Source organism: Lontra canadensis, unplaced genomic scaffold (assembly GCF_010015895.1).
Source record: "Lontra canadensis isolate GAN:19392208 unplaced genomic scaffold, GSC_riverotter_1.0 scaffold45, whole genome shotgun sequence".
In the NCBI taxonomy this organism is placed as follows: Eukaryota; Metazoa; Chordata; class Mammalia; order Carnivora; family Mustelidae; genus Lontra; species Lontra canadensis.
In genome coordinates, this window is record NW_022631039.1 from 11,967,766 (window position 1) to 11,986,534 (window position 18,769).

General features: G+C 54.5%; 1 protein-coding gene across 1 annotated transcript in view; it reads right to left on the bottom strand.

The window, feature by feature from the left end:
- Positions 1-18,769, bottom strand: part of FOXK1 (forkhead box K1) — a 56,847-nt gene that overhangs the window by 14,864 nt on the left and 23,214 nt on the right. The gene's annotated exons all lie outside the window — the stretch shown is intronic.

Here is an 18,769-nt window from a genome sequence, read left to right on the forward strand (position 1 = left end):
GAGGCCGCGAGGCGGCTGCAGAACGTTCTGGTTCACCTGATGGTGGGGTCGCCTGACGTCACAGAACCCCAGCGTCACTCTGGGTTCACAGAGTGAAGCCAAAATCCGATCTGGGACACTTGCTGACACTGATACGGGTTTTCCTTTTCCCGCACACGTGAAGACAGAGGTAGGAACCCGGCGGGGCCCCAGCGAGGCTCAGACATACCGCCACCTCCCGCCTACCGGGGTGGGCGCAGGCATACCTTAGTGGGGCTCGCTAGCTCGCAGAGTACGCTCGTTGGGAAGCTAAACCACCATGGTCGCCGCTCAGCAGCAAGCGTAAAGACAGGCCGGGCCTTGAGAAGCTGTGGAGCTCGACCACGGGGCGGAACCACCCTCGCCAGGCCGGCAGGCACCCGGCAGAGGAACAGCCCGTGACTCCCTGTGTGACCAGCTCTGGGCCCCTGCTGGCAGGCGGCCGCACACACCCAGCCACACCGTGCGTGCGTGTGCCACACCAAACCAAGGTTGCCTATCCTCCAAGAAACGTCTTCGTCTTCATAAAATCTGGACATTATGTATCCAGCACACCTGACTTCCAGACGCACAAGTCATCAACAGGCTGCTAACTGCAACTTTAGTTACAAACGGAAATGCAAACCCAAGCGAGAACAGAGGACAGCCCTGCCTGTAGCAACTGCTCAGAAAAGGTTCTTTGTAGGACAAGGGCGGTGTGGTTGGGGGACTGGAGGGGACGTGTATCCACTCCCACCTTCACCGCGCTCCCGACCGTTCCCGAAAGGTGTTCAGAGCACGCCAGGGGTTCCCACAGGCTGCGTGCCCGTGTTAACTCGGCAGCACGATTTACACGGCAGGGACACCTTCAGACTCCCGGGGACACAGAATTCACCCTCTTCATTTGAATTCCCTTTTCCTCTTCATCAAATCGTTTAAAAAAAAAAAAAAACCCGACGGAGCAGGTCAAAATAGGTTCTGGGCCCACGAGAGGCAAGGAACGTTAGAGGGGGCGCCTGCTCCTGGAATGACTCAGCAGCACAGGCTGGCGTCTGCTCCAACAGCCAGGCCGCCAGCACCTCCCAGGGGAGGTCAGTAACTCAAACTGGCCCGACTGGCCAGTGCTCATTCTTCCAGAGATGCCCGAACGCGGGGACCGGCCATCTCCGCAAAGGCGGGCAGCAAAGCACCAGGCCGCTGTCTGACCCACGGGCACCAGCTTTGTATTTCCAAACCCAGAACCACAACAAAGAGATTCTGACACTATTTCGGTTCTGGGAGATGCGGTCCAAACACCAGCATGTCAGGGCAGGGGTGGGGTGTCCGCCCTGTCATGTCCACATCACCCCCCGGCCCCCGTTCTGCGTAAGGCCACCTGTGGCCGTCCAAACACATTCCGCAATTTTCCTCTTGTAAGCCGTGGTTAAAAGACGTATGATGTTGCTTCCACTTTCCTTAGTTTTCCCACAACCCAACAGAAACCTCCTTCGTTAGTATTTTGGCTAGAAAGTTCCATCACACACTTGCCTACGATGCTCTCTGAGGCCTCCGGGCTCTCCAGATCTGGAGGGCATGGAGCCAAGATCCGTCCCAGCTCATGCCTGAGGACGGCTGCCGTCCCCGAACCAGAGGAGGAAGGAAAGAGTTTCCAACGGGGAATCTGGCTGAGGGCTCCATGCACACGCTTACCCATGCACACACACACACGCGCGCGCACGCACACACGAACACACACAAACACACGCATGCAGCCCTGTGCCACAGTGTCATACACAGAAGCAAGAACGACGAATATTTAAAGGCAGTGTTTCTGTCCTTAACCATTTGTCTCTTCCTTTGGCAGCTGCGAATGGACACAATAAACTCCACCCCACTACCTGCCAGAAGGGCCCGGCATTGTGCCGTCCGTGCTGTGAAAGCCCCCACAAGAGGGTGCACTCACAGCACCCCCCTATCATCATCAGGGCAACCAGAAAGAGGATGTGGCTTCTGGCCTATGACAGGTCACAAGGCAGAGTGGAACGTCAGAAAACAGGGCTGTGGGTGAAGACAAGAGTTGGCACAGGATCCTGGGAATTGGGGTGGGGAAGCCAGGCTCCAGGCAGCCCAGCCGGCCCAGGGCTGCATCGCTCCCAGACCCCAGGGCAATTCTTGGGAAGTGAGCTACGTGCCCAGGGAGGGCTTCTGAGCCCCCCATGAAGGCGAGGTGTCAGGATGGGAACTGAGAATCAGGGACACAGCCTGTAGGAAGACAGGGGCTGAGAACCGCTCCTGAGTTCAGTGCCCCAACCTCCGTAGTTCCGTTCTTAGCTAACAAAAGGGGAGGCTCTGAGCACACGAGATGACCTCCTAGGCACCTTCCAGTTTAAAAAAACAAAGATTCCAGATAATACATGCATACGTGTGGAGTTTTTAGTGAAACAAAACACAACATTTTGTAGGTCAGGGACTTGGGTTAGCAAATTAGTAGCGAAATCAAACACCGTCTATAACGGATTCAAACACGCAATCTCCTACTGTAAGAGTCATCCCCAATTAAGGTTTAACAATAAACATTTTCTTATTATTTACTGCAACAGCTATTTCAAAAGCAGCTCCTGACCCACTCTTCCAGAAATTACCCTGAGGCAAACTGTTTCCTACCTAGGAGGAGAAACACCAGGAAGCTACTTAATTTTAAACAGACATCTCCCCAGGGTGCTCCCGGGTTCACCAATTACTTCTCTCCCTATAATATTTCCATTCCGGTTTCGGGCCCTGGTCGGTGTTTTAATGAGCATGTTTTGCAATTAAAGCTATTCTCTGGGAGGTGCTCCACATTCGACCTGACCCCAACCGCACACGGCGCCCCACCGTCAGCACTGGGGATCACAGCTACAGAGGAGCGTGTGTGGGCGTGTGTGCATATGTGTGTGTGCGTGCATGTGTGCGCATGTCCCACCCCAGCCTGCAGCACGTCCCCGACCAGCATGCACCACCCTGGGAGGGACGGTCCTTCCGATCCCCTTGCAGCACGCTGGCCCTCACCTACAGCAGAGAGGAACTGGGTGCTGGTGCAGGGCTGGGGCGGGGGGAGCTGGCTTTCATGGGTGACACAGAGATGTTCTAAAATCCACGTCGGTGCGAGCTGCACAACTGTCAACAGAGAGAGAACCACTGAACTGGACAACTTAAATGGGTTAGTTGTGAGCTCCATGAATTACACGTCCCTCAGGCTCCTGTGAAAAAATGTTCGTGCCCCACAGCTCCCACGCTCAGGGTCTGCCCCAGGCTCGAGCAGTTCCCGGAGCCACGTGGAGGCCAAAGGCTCCTAGAAATTGGGCCAAACCGTGGCAACCCTGCTGCTACGCAAAGCTGCCCTCTTCAGCAGCAGGTCAAATATCATGGCCCAGAAGGCTGGCTCTGGCTCTGCTCAGCACGAAGGAGCCTAAGGTTTTCAGGGGTGACTGGGGTGGTCGCTTACTGTTGCTTCCACTTGGTCCTTAAAATGGAATCCCACTCCCGGCCCTACCAGCCAGGACATTGTCGGACACAAAAGGGCTCCTCTAATCCTTACCGATACAAATACAAGTACAGTGATCTTAACTCTAGACACTGGAAATAGGCAGAGAGAGAAAGAACTCCATGTGAAACTTTCCAGAAAAATTTAAAAAATTAAGGCAACAGAGCGTTCCCCCTCCAAAGCTGTAATAGCCCCCCGGCCTGCCGCTCATCCCACCGCATCCAGCAGAGCGGATGGGCCTGGGCCCTCACAATGAATGGGGACGACATCCTGCACTGACTATGGATGCCTGAAATTCTGCACGCCAGCCACGCCACCCCCAACCTTCCCAACACCCCCCAGCAGACGATAGCCCAGGACGAAGGCTGCAGACAGGCATTTGTGTCCTGCCCCCAGTGAAGCCCACCGGACAAAGAACCAGCCAGCAGACCACCCTGGCAGGTGCAGCAGCCGTCCGTGGGAGGACCTAGCTCTTACGTGTGGATGGAAAGCCAGGAAAGAACAGACGCTTGGGGAGCATATCTTACAGGAAGACAGGAACCAAGCAACTGGGGGCCGGTCTCAGAGAAACAGATGACCCGGAGCAGAAGAAAAGGCAGACCCCTTGTCTCCCAAGATAAAGGCCCCTGCTGCCTATGGAGTGAGGGCCCTAAAAGTCACCTCCACGGAAAAACAAGAAACCTGGACAATGAGACGTACAAAGGAAAGAAAACTCGAGAAGGAAGGCTGGATGAGACTGGAAAACGTCTCCTGAAAAGACACAAAAATTTTGGTGGCTCTGGCCAAGAGGTTCACATCGGAACAAGAGTTCTACAGAGGAATCCTTCTCAGGAAGCTACAGCGAAGAAGGCACGGGATCCTAGGACCAGACCCGTGGCTTTTGTACCAACTTCCTGACCATCAGAGAACCCAGTGTTTGCTATAAGCTGGCTGGCTAGGAGGTCCTCACCCCTGACGAGGGCGTCACGGGCCGCAATCTGTTCACCCTTCCGGGCAGCACGTGACAGCAGGCCTGGCGTGGAGAGAGCCTGCCACCAGGATCAGATGTACGGGGACGCCGGTGTGGCTTGTAGTGACCCAACGTCATGGGCTGCAGGAGGGGATGCTGCATCTTCCTCAAGCGGTTGCCATTTGGCTAGAGAACAGGAAACAGCCTGGCAAGCCTACGGCTTCGGGGAGCCTCAAGGAAGCCCCCACTCATGGGAGACCAGCAGAGAGGGCCCGCACCAGACAACGGTAAACAAAAGACCAGTTTTCAAGACCTGCCTCCAGAGGTCCCTGCCGTGGTTCCTGCACTAGGTGGGACGGGCAGCTAAGAAGCACATCATCTCCACGGCCCTCTTCTGATGAGGCCAGGGAGGCTGGTGGGCAGAGATCCTTCCAGAATGCAGACCCAGCAATGGCCTTGCAGGGTCATGCTTTTGAGAATGTCTGTGACCAGTGAGGGTGGTTCCTGTTCTTCTCTTTTCCAGCGGGGAGTTGGGATTGCTTTCTCCTGCCTTTTACTCGTCTCAGCATTCCACAGAGGGACCACCTGGAACGCCCTGATGAGGGACGCGCTCCTCACCGCAGACCCTGCATTTTATGGGGTCCAGTCACTGAGTGGGACTTGGGCAGCTTCCTCTGATGACGGGGAGGAGTGTTTTTATTTTGGAAGAAGGGACACATATGTGTGTGGCCAAAAGGCGGACTATGGCAGAGACAGCTACTTCACTGGACACACATCCTCTTGCTCTGACAGTGAACAGCTACGCACGCAGCCGTCTGCCTAAACACAATGCTTCTCTGCCTCTCCTGCACCAAGAGACTGTGCTGGTCAATGAGATGCTAACAGTCATGCCCTCAGGAGGAAAAGAGCGTCTTCTTCACCTCTTCCCCTTCCCAATGGCCAAAGTGCGAGTGTGATGGCAGGAGCTGCAGCAGCCACCGTGGGGCATAAAATGGAGACAGGGTAACACAACGATGTAATAGAAAAAAGCTGGGAACTGCTCTATCAGCTTACGTTAAGACTGTTACATCCAGAAAAAAAAGACCAACTTTGCCCTTGTTACTCTGACCTTGGTTACAAAAACCAAAACTATAACCTAACCGTAAACAGCCAAAAAGCTCCCTACGGCGAAGAACTGCTGAACAGACTACGGTGTGTGGTTAGGGGCAAACGTTCTTGGAAGGATACATCTCATCGCCGTGCATCAGCCTGCTCTCCTCATCAAGAAGCACTGGGTAACTACAGAGCACAGTGCACAGGGTTCTTCGGGACGTAAACGGGAACAGAAATCGAAGTGACTAGAAGCACACACAGCTTCTGGGCACACCGCACGCTAACCACTGCCCCATGGACAAGTGTGATGGTGACAGATCAAATGCAGAGACCAGAGGGCTTAGAGTCATGGTGAATGGTGTGGGATCTGGAGCTGACCAGGCCCGGCTGGAGAATGGGCTGTGGGGACAGTGTGGGGTGACCTGGAAGTCTCCGAGCCCAGATGCAGCGAGGACACCAAGCATGAGGCCTGGCACACAGCAAGTGGCCAACAGCACACTGGTGTTCTCATGAGCAGAGAGAGCGAGGAAGAAGGACGAAAGACCCTTGGATTGGGGTGGCCTTCCAGGAACCCGTGTCTTCTATCCAAATATTCTTTTGACATTGTTACCGGGTCCTTTAAGTAATGAAACAGTCAAGAATTGGAGAGCAGGGGCGCCTGGGTGGCTCAGTGGATTGAGCCGCTGCCTTCGGCTCAGGTCATGGTCTCAGGGTCCTGGGATCGAGCCCCACATCTGCCTCAGCATCCCTGCTGAGCAGAGAGCCTGCTTCCCCCTCTCTTTCTGTCTGACTCTCTGCCTACTTGTGATCTCTCTCTCTCTGTCAAATAAATAAGTAAAAAATCTTAAAAAAAAAAAAAAAAGAATTGGAGAGCAAATACTTGATAATGAGTCCTTTGGATTTTGCAAGACATGACAAGTCTTCCAGAAACCTTGTGGAGAATTAATCCTGGCCCAGATCTGCCCTTGTGTCCGGATCTGGGGGGAGGAAGGTGGCAACATGGCCAGGCCACTAGGTCTGAAGGCAAGGATGGGAGGCCCCCGGAACAGGACTCCACAGACCACCCGCTGGGCCCCTTTAGCCTGGGGGGGCTCTAGCCCTGTGTTCCAGGTGGAGGCCAGGAGGCAGCTGTCCTCAACGCAGCCCATAGCGGCTCCCACATACCTACATCTGCAATTAGAAAGCCAGAGGGGCTAGAAGCTCGGACTTCTGTAAGAACTTGGGAGGAAAATAAGACTGTCCAGGACAAGGTTTTGAAAAACTTACATATCCAATCCCCAAATCAAGGGATTCTAACAATCTTATTATTTTTTTTTTAGGCCTAAAAGATCGAATTTTACTAACAATTTAATACATTTTGCTGGAACAGCCAAAACTGCAGGAGGCAGGCTGCAGCCACGGGGGCTTGTCAGGCTGTGAGGACACCCTCACAGCGAAGCCAGGGGCCATTGGTGGAGGGGTGCACGACACAGGTGGACCAACAGGGCAGGAATCAAAATACAAGCTCGAACCAGGAAGAGCAAAGGGAAGCAGACTGTCGAGGTTTCAGAAGGCGGGATGACCACTGTCCCTGACCAGGCTCTGGCTCTGTCCGGTCCCTGACACACCAACAGAAACTCAAAACCCAACCTTCTCTGCCTGCTCCTCGTCTCTCCTCCATGAACCGAGGCTGCGATCCTGACTGCTCGTCTGCTCACTCCACCTCTGAACTGACCCCTCAGCCTTGGGTAGGGGCCACTCACACAGCTGTGACCTTGGCCAGCCAGCAGCCGGGAAGCAGGCGGTGACAGACGCGGTGCTGTCCGCACGCTCAGCTCTGGTCAGTGCAGCAGCAACGTGGGCGTGGGAATGAAATACGGCAACTTAAATAATTCTTGTTTAGAAGTTTATTTGGTTTTCTTCTTTGAAGATTTTTATTTATTTATTTGAGAGAGAAAGAGAGAGAGAGAACGCGTGTGCACACACAAGGAGGAGGAGGGTTAGAGGGATGGGGGGAAGCAGGCCCCATGCCGAGCAGGGAGTCCGATGTGGGACTTGATCCTGGGACCCTGAGACCATGACCTGAGCCGAAAGCAGACGCTTCTCCGACTGAGCCACCCAGGTACCCCTGCTTTGTTCATTAGGTATTTTTCTATGATCTATTTAAAAAAAAAAATATATATATATATAGTTTTACAGTCAGGCCAAAACTACTTTTACAGAAAAAAAAAAAATAAAAGAAAAAAGACTGCAGAATACTCCGGCCCCTCTGGTAAACTCCAAAACCCAGTCAGAAATGCAGCCAAAGGCCTGGTCAATGCCAGGGGTCCTTGGTAAAAGTGGAGGTTTAGCCCCCAGCTGAGGAGCCCCAAGTAGAGACAGCGTGGGAGACCCCTGCCCGCAGGGAGCAGCCGTGATGACGTGCCGTCGTCTCCCAGAGCCTGCTGGGGTCCACTCATAGCAGTGCCAGGCACCCCCTGCGGGAGGCGGCCAAGGAGGCGCCCTGGGGTTCCTGGTCCCTCCAGAATCATTTCACCCCCTTTCTCGGAAGCAAGACTCTGACCAAATCCAGCCACAGGGGGTTCGGGGTCATTGCTGGGGTGTCCCTCCGAGGACTCCTGCTCGTGTCTGCAGTGTTACTGTGTCCTCTGCGGCGGGGAGAGCCCCAGCACCTGTGTTTTCAAGGGCCAGAGACTCTTCCCCCCAAGAAAGCCTCGTTCTCGGGCATGTTCAGGAAACTGCCGAACTCCCTGGAATGCACGGTGACGGGCCTGGCTCGGGGCTGCTCCACCTTGCCGGCCCCCAAGGGAGGTGTCACTGCTGGGGGGTGCTCTGCTCTCCTGGCACGCGGCGCACACGCGTGTCAGAGCCCACGACAAGGTCACCATAACCTATTTTTGGAACTTAAAGTCTATCAAGAGGTGAGGGCATGGGGCGCCTGGGTGGCTCAGTAGGTTAAACCTCTGCCTTTGGCTTGGGTCATGATCTTGGGGTCCTGGGATCGAGCCCCGCATTGGGCTCTAGCCTGCTTCCCCCTCTCTCTGTGCCTGCCTCTCTGACCACTTGTGATCGCTCTGTCAAATAAATAAATAAAAATCTTAAAAAAAAAAAAAGAGGCGAGGGCACGGAAACAGCTTACAGGTGGGAAGAGATAAATTCTCACCGGAGCACCGCACAAGCCGCGGCACGAGGGAGGGGTACAGCTGACACCTGGCTGCTGTGGAATCGCCAGAGATGAAGGACGAGAGAGTCACCTCGTAAGGGTATAGACGGTACACCTTCACTGTGTTTAGCAGGGTCAATAGGCCAGAGTCAGAGAACGTTCAGTGCGTGAGGGGGGACCATCGCGCCATTGCTCTATCGCTCGTGGGGGGCCCGTGTGCCTCGGACTCAGCCGCTCCCATCCATGTCCATGTTTTCTAAAGACAGGCTGAGGCGGAGATGGCACTGTTGGCAGCGGCCCTGAGTGCCACCCAGCAGGCTGGAGATACTCTGCCCACAGAGCCCAGGGTCCTCGGGCCAGGTTGCCGGGGGGGGGGGGGGCTGTGTCCCCTGATACGGGGGGGGGGGGAGTGTTCTGTGCAGTGATCTGTACCTGCCTAACAGCCACCTGATCTGGAGACGGGGGCCCACAATGCCCCGTCTGTACATACCACTTCCCCTCCTCTCCTGGAGCACGGGGCACTCGGGCAGGAGAGCAAAGCCACCGGGAGCTCCAGGAAAGAGAAGTCACCACCCAGTAAGTAATGGTCCCATTTGCCCTTCAAAACTCCCTGCCCTTCCTCAGGTCACAGACCCACACCCTATGGGGGATGACATCCAGGTGACATGAGGAACTTTGGATGGGTCAGGGAGGGCTCTGACAGCCACTGGGACATGGCACACAAGGAGAGGCATTCCATGCAAGGATAATTTGCAAAACTGCAATAAACTGCAAAATAATTAGCAAAAAATAATTTGCAAAATTTAGTCTTTTTCCTAAACCTTAACCCAAAATTCAATAATAACGCACTAACATTTAAAAACTAGCATCTGCTGTTAGCGAGTGTGCCAGGGAACCATGCACCCAAGGCTCTAAACACAGGCACTAACCCGGACACCCCGTTTCTCTGGACACTGCTCCTATTTCCATACGTGTACTCGGAGGACAGCACAGAGAAGCTGCTGTGGTATTGTTGCCCTAGGAAACAGAGGGGCCGAAAGGAAAAACTTCGGACAAAGCAGCTGTTGAACTGCACAAGGGGCGGAGAAACAGAAAACAAAGCCGAAATCAGCTCTGCATGTTTATCTTCTGGATTCTGGAAACTTTTGTCAAAAAGGCCCAAGTTCAATTTTGTTCAACTTGGCAGAGAAAATGCTTTCAGAAGCTGAAGGCAGAGCCTGGGAGGGCCTGCCAGAACAGCGTCCCCACTGCAGCCGCCCAATGGAAGGTCTGTGGCAAGGCTGTCCTTCTACAGGGATGCACGAGCTTGCCATGAACAGGAATGTTCTGGGCAAACCACGAGGCAACCCCCCACACACCTCACACTGCACTCAAGACCTTCCCTTCTGATACACCCCAAGACAGCAAAGCCCGAGAGAGAACCCTCAAACAGAAACCGCCAGTTCACCTCCACAAAGAATAAATGGTTCTTGCTGGCTTTTTTTTTTTTTCTTTTTTTAAGGTTCCATTTGTCAAAACACAACAGGGACTGCGTTTGAATGCCCGACAAATCACATCCTTTCTTTATCAAGGCCGAGCTCAGCTTACTTTCCTAATTTGGAAAATGCGACTAGGCACAAAGCGAAACCTGCAGGGAGCCAGCTGGGCCAAGTTAGTGAGGGAGGGGCCACCAGCGGGCGTGTGCAGCTCTGTCTCCCCCGCGCCCCCCAACATCTGCGAGCCACATTGGCGTCCAGCCACTTCCCCAAGAACTGTAAGCCCGCCAGCGGGCCTGGGAAGCTGTCACAGTTGACAGAGATTGAGAACTGTGCACAATCCGTCCAGGCCCGTCCAGGCCTGGGCGGGCCTGCTCCTGGTGCACCACGCACCCCCACACCCTGAGCAGGCGTGCAGGGCCCCAGAGCAAAAGGGAAAGTGCTCTCCTGCCCTCAGTTCCACCCCGGCTGGGTTTCACTTCAGGCACAGACGTGGAAACGATCAGACGGGACACTGCGCTGAAACTGTACAGAGCAGCATCCTCTCGCTGATCTACGGAGCTCCTGCTAGCCCTCTTCTGTCCTTGGAGGCAGCAAAAGGGAAACAGGGGTGGCGTCCTCTGGGGGTTTGTGTGAGAGGAGAAGCTAAGGGCTGTCACTCTCAAGTGGCAGCCCCTACCTCCCAGTAGCCTTAAATGGCACGAGGCTGAGTCACAGAAGGAGTCCGCACAGGCAAGGCCAGGGAAGGGCATTCCACGGGGGCTGCGAGGTGAAGGGGTGCGCTGGGTGGTAGGGTACAGAGAAGGCGGCCCAGGCAAACTGGGCAAGGGGAGAAGGTGCGGCACACACCTGAACACACTTCCTTTATTCCTCCCCCTACTTTTTCCTCCGTGCCCATGTCCCAGCTAAAAGACTATTTTGCAGCTATCTCTGTGGTGGGAACTGACCAGTGAAAAGTGAGTAGAACCTCACGGGGAGGCCACGCAGAAAGTCCCCAAAGAGGCGGAGGGACAGCTACCACGTGAGCATTAACTGTCCATTAGTTCTTCCTCCATTTCTTGCCTAGGATGAAACTGTGATGGCCGGTGCATCAGCAGCCACCCTGGATAAGGAGATGACCTTGAAAATAAAAGCCTCTTGCTAAGAATGGTGGGACAGAAAAAGAGAAGCAGGCTTGATATTTGCTGAGCCAAGTCAGGACTCAGATGTAGTCTGTGATAGAGGCAGCAGAACTACACTGAACACACACACACACACACACACACACACACACACGGCAAGGTGCAAGCAAGCCTCTTATCCTTTCCACATCTTGGATCAAAGAAAACTGCTTGGTTTTAGAAAGGAAAATAAGTCAGGGCTCCCTACTAAAGAAAAAGTTGAATTACTGTCTGTACAGCAGCTCCCAGAAGGGCGGGCTGAGTTTCCAAAACAGTCCAGTGCACAGCAGGGCACTGGGGAGTGGGCCTGGAGCCTGCCTGGCAATACCGTTATCACTTTAATGCACACAAATTAAAGACCCAAAAGGCCAATGGCCCCAGAAAACCTAAGAAGCAGAAAATGCTGACTACATCGCTTCAGTTTCTTGATATTTAATGGTGATTATTTTGAGCAAAATGTGCCTGAAGAAGACAGGAGGAAGAAAACCCTTCCTGGCTCCTGGAAGAACTCCTCTTCATACTGCAGCCAGGGCAGTCCTGCCACAGCACCAGGGAAGCACGTCCGCAGGGAGCAGGGCACACACACACGCCGGCCGGGGAGACCAGGCCAGCCGGCACCACGCGGCACGGGCTCCTTCTGCGTGTTCAGGAGGCCTCTCACCAGCGACATCACTCAAAGACGGTCCTTGAAAGAAGTCAGCTTAGCACATTCAAAACGAACAAAGCAAAGCAGCTTTGAGAAGACAAATGAAGTCCATGTTTTTAGGCAATGCCGACCAACAGGCTCTCCGGCTACATTTCCTGCCACTGCAACTTGGGGGAGCAGCACTGATGTCCTGTGGGAACGGGGTGCACTTCAAGCACCAGATCGCGGACTCCCACAGCGTTAAGGCGGACCCGGTGTGCTCCTCACTTTGAAAGACGAAGGATCTGGGCTTGGAGATAGCACATGTCAGTCGGGACCATGAGGCTGAACAAGCCTCTTGTTCGGATGGCAAAGTCGGAGGGTGCCAGCGCCTGCCACCTCTTCCGGGGCTTCTCCAGGGAGACTCTGTCCTTTTGCCCACATGCCTCCAACAGACAACTCTGCTCCTGGGCACGACCTGACTTCCTGGAAGCTGGACCCAAACCCAAGGGAGAAAGGGAAGGGGCGGGGACACCGCGCAGGGTCGCAGTGGAGGCCACTCTTGCCCCCCACCCGGCTTCACTGCCGGCCCATTGTGTTTCCTCAACATTCCTGTAGGTGGCGTTTCTGAGAGAAAGTCCACTGAGAACCTCCCACAACACGCATGAGAGTGCACCACCGTGTAACAACTAAGCCCTAGGCTGTCTCTGTGCCAGCCCAGGACACCATGCCTGCCATGCCCAGATCACAGCAGCACCCCCACGCAGCCCGCACTGTCACCAACTGGGGATCTAGACAGCCTCTGGCCAAGATGTCATGGGACACCTACCCAGAGAACACGCCTTCAGGTAAGGAAATCCTGCCAACACACGTCAGAGCTAAAATGAGAATCCAGGCACCACCCGGGAGAGCTTCTATAACAGGAGCGTGTGGACGGTCACCGGAGCAGGGACACTCGGGAAGGCGGCAGGGGAAGGGCACACATCCCCACTTCCTCGACTACTTGGTCAGGGCAGGACATGACCCCCACCTTGCCACAGGCCCCCCTTCAGCAAGGTGTCCACGGATGGGGGGGACCTCCCCCGGGGCGCAGGGCAGCCACGTGTCCTGCGGGACATGGGCTACACTGAAATTCAAGTTCAATTCTAAAATGAAACAATATGGACGTCTCTTGTTTTCCCAGTTTTATTTGTTCCACAATCTTCCCGTTCTCCTTCACTGAAGATGGAGGGGATTACCCAAGTGACGCCTTCCACACAGCCCAAGATGAGCTACTGTCGCTGTGCCTCTTAAATGTGGTCACGTTTATTACCGGGAGTGGCAGTCACCAGTGAAAGTAAGAGGAAACACCAGTGTTTCCAGGTCTGAGGCAAAACACACCACTCGAGGAAGAAAGTCATCCCGTGACAGCTCATGACAATTCTAAGTGGCAGTGAGCAAGCTTGCTTGCTTCAGGCTTAATTCAAGGAAGGTTTAAGTATTTCTGGGCTATTTGTCAGTTAAAAATTAAGATAGTATTAAGTTTCACCAAAACTCACACATTTGTCAGATGCCGAGCTGGAATTCATAGGCCGGGCTGGGGCCAAGAGCTCTCATCGCTAAACTCGGCTCCTCCCACGCCCGCCCCGTCATGTCCTCTGCTCTCTGCATGCCAGCGGGGCGGTCTTCGTGAAGCCTCACATCGAATCAGGTCCTTCCTCAAACTAGCCACAGCTCTCAGAAGAAAATGCGAACTTTGAGCCCCATGGGGCACCCCCGATGCCCCTTCCTCTGGCGGCTGCCCTGCTGGGAAGACTCGCACCCACCCCTGCCCTGACGTGGGTCCACGGCATGGTGGCCACACTCGGCGAGGACCCCTCTGTCCCAGCGCACAGCAGCCCCACACCTGCCCTCTGATGCACTCCGTTCCTGCCCTCACAGCACACGCTGCGCTCTGGGATCACAGGGGCAGGTGCCCAGGGTGCAGGGCCAGGCCCCTCCTGCTCATGGCAGTGTTCCCAGGTCTGGCACACAGGAGAGGCCCAGCAATGCTCGCTGTAATGGGACAGAAGGAAACTGCTTCTGAGCTGTCAGCCCAGGATTCTCATGGCTGGAGGGCTGGAATGATTCTCACTCTCAAAGCTGAAAATTCTTCTCAGTGACTGCTGTCAGCTCGTGGTCAGCAGTCAGGCTATTTTCTAGAATACCGCCTGCCTATTCTTGACAACAGGCTCGGTTGTCACAGGGAACACCACCTTCTCACCGAGGCCACAGGGAAGGTGGGGAGTCACGTTGCCACCACAGGCCATAAGGCCACAGGGGCCAGCTGGGGAATTCAGGGCCGGGGGCGGGGGTTTCCATGCGCTGCGAGTGCAGCACACGCCGCAAGGCCCCACAAAGCCCAGGACCCCGCCTGAGGCTGAGCTGATTCGTGATAACCCGCAGCTAGATCTGGGCAGAGGTGCACTCCATGGCATGATGACCAGAGCCTGGAGGCTCGCGGCAGAGAGTGAATTACCTGGAAGGCTCCAGCAGCGACAGTGAGAACGAGCCACAGAGGTACACCAAGAAGGAACACTGTAAAACTCCACTAAAGGACAAGGAGACCCATCCGAAGGTGAAGATGTGCTAACAGTTTGCCAGAGTCTACCCGGCATCTGTCGGATTCGAAGGAGGCATCTGCCATGGGGGAGAAAGGACACTGACCGAGACGACACTGCTCTGCACACAGAGAGCGGGGCTGGAGACACACAGGCCTTGTGCTGTTGAGGTCTAAGAGGCAGCCGCAGACCCACAGTGGAGGAGAGCCCCTGCAAAACATGCCACCGCCACGTGTGCCTAGGCCAGGGACCCAGGCCGTCCCCACTGAGGGAGCATCTAGGGAACAGGTCATTCCCCTGAGGGCTTGGGGACAACAAGCCGTGCAGAGAGCGAGAGGCAGGCTGATCTGGGGTGGAAATGATGTGTGTGCACCGGGTACGCCTGCAGGGCCCTTGGAGGCAAGTGGGAAGGAAGAACGAGGGACATGCCCACTTCACCCACCAGAGTGGTATCAGAGAGGGACTCACGAAACAAAGGATTTAAGTAAAATCCAACGTGTTCAACATGATATCCCAAATGTCTGGGTTCCGATAAAAAATGACCTGCCCTACCAAGAATGAGAAGGTCTCAAATGAAATGAGAACAGGTGCCAACAGACACCAACGCAGGACGGTGATGTCAGGGTCACATGACAAGGGTTGCAGAGCAGCCATCGTGGAAACTCTGGCAAGCAATTATGCGGAAGCAGGGGACAGAAAGAAAGAGGACGCAAGGGACTTTCTACAAAAGATCGAACATCCATGTTGCCCGAGCCTCAGAAGGAGACCAGCACATGGAAGAGCACAGGGAACATTCGAAGAATGGCTGAAAGTTCCCCAAATCTGGCACAAGAGGTGAACTACAGATTCAAGAACACGGATGAATCTTAAGCAGGATAAACGCAAAGAAACCCACACCAAACTTCTGAACACCCAAGACCTTTTCTTTATATCTTGGAAGCAGCCAGCATGAAATGGTGCATTCTCTATGGGGGGAGAAATTCAAATTTCAAAAAAATTTTGGGAGCTAGAGCTTGGTGCAGAGTTCTTAGACACAACACCAAATGCGTGGTCCATAGAAGAGAAAAAATAACAAACTAGGCTTCACCACCATTAAAACTGTTGGTGCATGTTGGTCAGAGGACAAAGGGCTTCGGCTGGCGGAGGGAGCTGCCACCATGGGCCGGGCGGAGGCTCACACCGAGATGCCAACAGCTCTGAAACACCAGCAGCAGAACCCAAACCACTCAGGTAGAATGCAGACAGGAAAGCACAAGCAGACACGCCGGTGAAAGGGTCCCCAGATGGCGGAGACTCAGGAGGTGAACACCATCGCTGGCTGTCAGGAACACAAAGGCTGTCTGATACCACTGTGGCTGAAGGGCCGTGGCTAGAACCAGCGCTCCCAGGTGGTCTCCCATGACGGAGACGCTCGCGGATGGTAGGCTGGCGGTTCTTCACCCAAACACATGCCCACGGTTCAACCTCGCAGCTATGCTCCTGGGCTTTTTCCCTGTGAAATGAAGCTCCCATCCACGTGAAACCTGGACGCCACTGTCCACAGCAGCTCTATGGGTAACGGCCTCCAAACCGGGCCAGACAGACGTCCCTCCGTGGGTGGAGGAGACTGCTCGGTGGGCCCAGTTACCTGGCCGCAGAGGCCCAGCACCGCTGGGGCAGGCCACACCCGCACGGAAGGTGTGGTGTGGTATCTGATATCAAACAGCCAAGCCCAGATCACAGGTGACAGAGCCGGAGAACAGAACAGACTTGGTTGCCAGGCGCTGGGGCGTGGGCTAGATGTGGCTCAGGGTGGGGGGTAGGGGTGGGGGGTGGGGCGGCACCAGGGAGGGCTGTGCTGTGGTGGGATGGTCACGTGTCTTGGGGTAGCTGGGGGGTTCCACAGATCCCACTGTGGGGTCACATGACATAAGCACGCACGGCAGCTTCCTGGCTCTGACCCTGTCCCACGACCACAAGATCTAACAGGCAGCAGCAAATGGTGAGCACACGGCAGACCTCTTCGAACAGAGTCACGGCTTCCTGTGAATCTACAATGACCTCAACGTAAGAAGTGTGCGGGGGAGCTGGGACTCCTGGGGAAAGTCACACTGATAGCAACAAGCCCCGCCCCCACCCATGCAGGGGGCATCCACGCTCCTTTATTTCAAAATGTATGTACCACGTAGGGGATAAGAAAGCCGATGGCCAGTTCATCCACACAAAACAGTGTCAGTGAGCATTTATCAGGAAGGGGAGGGGAGAAGGTAAGGGTGCTTAGTGGTCTTCCACTTCTACAACAGAAAAAATAACCCGACAGCCCTCAGCACAGCTGGAGGGCAGAACCGAAAAGCCTTACCGACTCGAGGCCGGGCTCCTCACCTCTGGGAAGGTACCAGTGACTCTAGAAGGGAACGTGGGCAGGTGCACCAAAGCTAAGGCCAGACCAACGCAGTTAACATTTCAGAATCAATAGGACTCAGAGTACGGCTCCCACTCTCCTTGCTACAGATGAAGGAACAGGTACCCAGCGACATGGCGGGAGGTGGCGGTAGGGGGAGTCGGGGGCAGGTGCAGCGTGGCCTGGTCCCGGTGCATGTGCCCCACACAGCACACACCTCCCCTTCACCCAGGGAGCTGCATCACCTCAAAAACCAGACATAAACTGACAACCAGTTGTAACTCTGATTAAAAAAAAAAAGGGAAAGAGAAAGAAAAATCAAGCCATCAGCTTAAAATAAAATTATCGTAAAATTAAAACACACCAACACTGTGATGCCTCCTCTTCGTAAGCCAGCTCTGACTCTGTGAAGTGGGGTCTGGTGCTCTGCTCACGGGCTGCTGGGGACAGGGTCCACCTGCACCGTGTGCCTTTCCCACACACGTGCCCAACCTGAGCCTGCCCAACGGGCACCCTGGCTGCAGGGACACGTGAGTGCTCCTGGGGAGGCCCACATTTTCTTTCCCTCCAGGCAGACTGGCCTGGCCTGTGTCCGTGCATTCTTATGATGTGGACAGCCATGGCCCCGGGTACCCTAGGAAATGTCAGAAGTGCCCTCAGACACAGAACACGGCTCCCGCAGATACTCAAGAGAGGCAACCCTGTTTTGCTGGTCCTCATAGGACAGATTCCAGGTGGTGAGGTCTAGGTTCAAGTGTGGCAACTCCTAGCCTGTAGACGGGCTTGTTTTTGCTTCCATTTCTTTATCTTCCAAGAACCAGCTGTGGGCATGAGCTCTCCTTCGTGGGGAGAGGCTGGCTGTGGGCTGTCCAAGGGCACATGACTTCCTCAGATGCCCCACAAAGCCTCTCGGCCAGACCCGGCTCCTATTAGTCAGTTACAGAGGAAAACAAAGAACTTGCAAAGTTTCATATTTCACAACACCAGAGTATTTCCAAATATCCTATTCATTCATTCCAAACTTGGCTCTGCTCAAGTCAAAAGCTGAAATGTTGATATACAGAGAGCTTCTCATAGGTTAGGCATCCCCGACTCTGCCACCAGCCAGAGGGCCCAAGGCCCAGCCGGTCCGCTGAAGAAAAGGACGGCCGGGCAGAGTGGGGTGTGCAGACCGTCTCGCCAGGGCCTGGGCTCCGTGTCACACTCAGCCTGATGCTGACAGTGTCACTAGGAGACAAGCTCCTCCAGCAAACGGAAGCCATTAATTACGCTTGCTCCTTGAAATGTGACACCCACGCGCTCCAATACAATTTCATGTAGAGGCCTTTTGAGTATTTTCTGTATTAGACAAAATAAAGAAACTCAGCTACCCAGAAAAGCTACCTTTTCGCCTCCACGTGAAGCCTGATTTCTGGTGTTGTGGGTTTGGGTCTGTGGCTGGGGCGGGAAGGGGCAGGGCGGTGTGACACTTAACGCACACCTCTACGTGCACACATGCTCTCCGAGAATGTGCATGAAAACATTACACTAATCGGGGCTCTCTTTGGAGAAATGGAGGTCAGTGCAGAAAGGACACTTAATCTTACAGGCTTGCTGCACAAGGAAGCAGAGCCGGATTATCAGGAAGGGAAGCCGGGAAGACAGAGCGGAGACTGTAGACGGCATACCCTTGGAATTTTGAACTGTGGGAACATGTCGCCTCTTCAGAAAACATTAAAATCAAAATTCATAAAATGTGTTTTCTAAAAGTGAAACAAGCAAAAGAGCACCCGATTTGGACACAAACGTGAGACCTGGATCTCATCTCACACCTGGGCCGTGTCTAGCAGACTGCGAAGGTGAAGGGAGGTTTGCCCCCTCAAACTCCA